At 40.6% G+C, this 3,835-nt stretch overlaps 1 long non-coding RNA gene across 1 annotated transcript in view; it reads right to left on the bottom strand.

Moving 5' to 3' along the window:
* Positions 1-211: 211 nt before the first annotated feature.
* The window catches only part of LOC125482109, an 8,934-nt gene continuing 5,310 nt past the window's right edge, over positions 212-3,835 (bottom strand). Inside the window, exon 2 of the long non-coding RNA XR_007261551.1 lies at positions 212-881. This is a non-coding gene — a long non-coding RNA (uncharacterized LOC125482109). The remainder of the gene's footprint in view (positions 882-3,835) is intronic.

Below are 3,835 nucleotides of genomic sequence, written 5' to 3'. Positions count from 1 at the left end.
TCGATAACGGTGAACCATCAGCAGTTACTTAAGGTTCAGAGAACAGCTGTACATCTTAAGATACTCGCATATGTATTATTCAGAAGGGAAAGCTTGCATGCTGTGGGCTGATGGTGGGGATATAGAAGCTTTGAAGATAATGTAGAAGTGGAAGCACTGCTGAAATTAGAGGACTCCGAACTTCGTAAGAAACTGAACAACATTCTGTTCATGCAGTAAATAACTGACATATAAATTTATTTTGTACCAATGTTACATGCAACCACTCTAACGTGAAAATGTCTTAATATTCTGTTTTGAGCTGTAAATGGTGGATTGTCTTGAAACTAGACTTAGATACCTCTTCTGCACGTATGTGGTACAAGTTTGAATAAATTCACCTTGTTTTGATCTACTCAGGTCCGAAGATGCAATCTTTTCAAATACCTGCCTTTAAAGGGAGAATAATATTCTGATTCCTGTTGATCCTAGTTTTGCTATGATTCCTTGATACAATGCTCTGTCGAATGGAGCCTTAAGATAGCAGATAGTCATTCCCATATTTGGAATTCAGCTGTTTGGTCCGTGTTTGCAGCAAGAATGTAAAGAGATCAGGAACTGAGTGGCCCTTGCTTAACTCAAACTGAGATCCATGACCACGATGTTACAAAACAAAGCATGATGTCATCGTTGTCACCCTGTTCTGACTGCATTTATGTCTCGAAAGTCCAGAAGATTGGGTGAAGGTTTTTCCCACACAGTCCACTTGTATGGTTTCTCTTCACTGTGAATGATGATGTTTTCTTCCATGTTCAAAGCTCCTGAGAATTGAGTTTTATTGGCAGCTCTTCATCCAGTGTTTGACTTGAGCTGCCTGTCTGTAAATTCTCCCTTTTGAATTCCTGGAAAATAAATTTAAAACAGTCAAAAGTGGAATGAAAGCTGCTGGATTATCAAAAAACCCACCTGGATCAGTAATGTCCTTGATAGGACAGAAGCTGAAAAATACAGGTCAAATCAGGCTGCGGAAACTGGCTACACAGCCAGTCATTATTTGTGCAGAGCCAGCAGAGTGGAAGGTTTGAGTGATACCGCAACAATGCTGTCGGTGTAACAATACAAACTGCACAAATATTTGACCATAACTTGTGTCAGTCTGTAATTGGATAAATGTAACTGACCTAAGCTTGCTGAAAAAGCATTACTGTAAGCAGGTGGGAATTCGTGGGCCACCTTCAGATACATGCAGTCCCCCTTTTACTGGTGAGACTTGCTTCTGGAATAGTGTTCAGTACTGGTCACTGTACTTATAGAAAGTTGTTAATATGTTGGAAGCATTTCAAAGAAGATTTAATGGACGAATACCTTGAACGAGTGGATTGCCTTATGAGGAAAGGCTAGACAGGTTAGGCCTGTGTCCTTTCAAGTTTAGAAAAGAAAGAGGAGACTAAATTTAAACCTAAAAGATCCTGAGGGGACCTGAACAGGTCAATGTTGAAAACATGATCCCCCTTGTGGAAGAATCTCAAACTGAGGGTCATTGTTTAAAGCTGGGGGTGAGTCCATTTGAAATGGTGAAGAACATTTACTTTCTCTCAGAGGGCTGAGAATCTTTGTAATTCCCTTCATCAAAAGGCAGTGGATGTAGAATCTTTAAATTCATTTTAATGCAGAGGCAGACAGATACTGATGACCAAGATGATGAAATGTTCAGGGATATGCAGGCACATGGAACAGAGTTTGAAATCATATCGGCTGTGACCTTATTAAGTCGCAGAGTAGGCTCGAAGGGCTACGTGGCCTACTCTTGTTCCTCATTCGTATGTTCGAATAAACTGGAGGATAAAGAAACTCAAGTCTTGTCTGATTACTGCAGGCAAGGAGGGTGTTTGAGCTCTCACTTCACCCACACGTGGATCAGTTACTTTCTATCACCCCAACCAGCTTCAATTAACATCTGGAAAATTTTAATCAAATCAGCCCTCATCCTTCTGAGTTCCAGGGAATGCACCATTCCTGCTGAGATGCATTTTGATAGAAAGAGTAGAGAACATAGAAAATAGGAGTCAGAGTAGTTAATTCTGCCCAGTGAGCCTCAAAAAGGTCAAAGCTGATCTATTTAGGCTTCAATTCCACATCCCCAGTTGGCCTCGATAATGCTTTTCTTAAATTTCTGTGGGCTTTGCTGAGCCGAGTTGCCATTGAGAAGATAGTAGTGATCTGCCTTTGTGAACCATTACGGTCCGTGAGGTGGACCCACAATGCTGTTAGGGAGGGAATTCAGGATTTTGGCCCAGTAACTCTCAAGGAATAGCGATACTTTTCTAAGTCAGGATGGAGAGTGGCGTGGATGGAATTCATGCCCAACAGAGAGTCTCAGAGACCTCACAGACAAAAGTTCTGCTGACTCTGTCTGATCTTGTCACTATCTTCCAAGTATTCTGTTATCCCAACTTTTACAGTGGACCCGAACACTTTTTCCCACCAATGCTTTGAAAATGCCCTATTTTCGCTCTGATTCCCTTCTTAAATACTTGGGCAACATTAAGTACCCTCCAATCCATAGGAACTCAGAGAATCAATAGAATTTGAGGATAACCACAAGTGCATCTGCCATTTCTAGGGCCACTTCCTAAGTTACTCTGAGACAAAGGTTATCAATCTCTGGGGATTTGTCTGCCGGTTGTCCCATGAGCTTTCCCAATATCATTTTCCTACTAATAGTAATTTCTTTCAACTCTACCTCCCTGTTAGATCCTGGGAACCCCTTAATTTTGGGTCATTATTTGTGGCCTCCTTTTTGAAAATCTAAGACATACATAATTGGTCTGCCATCATTTTGTCCCCCATTATAATTTCCATGTTTCTGATTGTAAGGAGACCAATATTTCTTCTTGACGAATCTTTTGCTATCAATGTTCACTTAAGAGTTTAATGATGATCAGGAAACTGTTTTTGATTGTCAGGAAAAACCCATCTGGCTCACGAATATCCTTCAGGGGAAGAAACTGTCATCCTTACTCGGTCTGGCCTATAAGTGACTCCAGTCCCACAGCAATGCAGTTAACTCTTGACAGCCCTCTGGACAATCAGGGGTGGGCAATAAATTCTGGCTTAGCCAGCGATGCCCACATCCTGTGAATGAATAAAGAAAAATGCTATTGGTTTGTATGGTCCCAGCAAGAGCACTCTCATATTCTATTTTCTCCCTCTTATTAAATCCCTTTGTCTCCCTTTGCTGAAATCTAAACTTCTCCCAATCCTCAGGTCTGTTATTTTGTTTACCTAATTTGAATCCTGTTTCCTTAAATTTAATACCCATTCATTTCCCTTTCTCTGCCATGGTTTGACCATGTTTCCCATTTTGTTCTTATGCCAGACTGAGATGAATAACTTTCATAGCTTGTCCACTTCCTCTTCAAATGTTTGCCATTATCCATCTCCCATCATCCATTGAAATACTGATCCACAATTTATCACAAGCAGCTCATGCATCATACCAGTATAACTTCTTTCATTTAATTACAGGACCCGAGAGTCGGAAACAATATCACTCTCTATCTTTATGAAGAATTCAATCTATTGTGGTCACTTTTACTTAAGGGCCCACACTGAACTTGATTATCAATTATTCTTTTCTCATTGCCCAACACCCATCTGCTTGTTCACCAAGGATAGCCCTGTAAAGATGAAAGAGGTCATGTTTGTATTGAACCTCAGGAGATGAGGGAGACATCAAAGGAATATTTTGTGTCAGTTATGACTGTGGAGAAAGAAATGGAGGCTAAAGATCTCAGGGAAAGAAATATTGTATTTTGAAAACAAGTTCACAGGAGCCACAGAAGACTGGCGGGAT

This window comes from Rhincodon typus, unplaced genomic scaffold (assembly GCF_021869965.1).
Source record: "Rhincodon typus isolate 14 unplaced genomic scaffold, sRhiTyp1.1 hic_rhity00005989, whole genome shotgun sequence".
Taxonomy (NCBI): domain Eukaryota; kingdom Metazoa; phylum Chordata; class Chondrichthyes; order Orectolobiformes; family Rhincodontidae; genus Rhincodon; species Rhincodon typus.
Note: the sequence above shows the minus strand (reverse complement) of the source record. Positions and strands in the feature narration are given on the sequence as shown.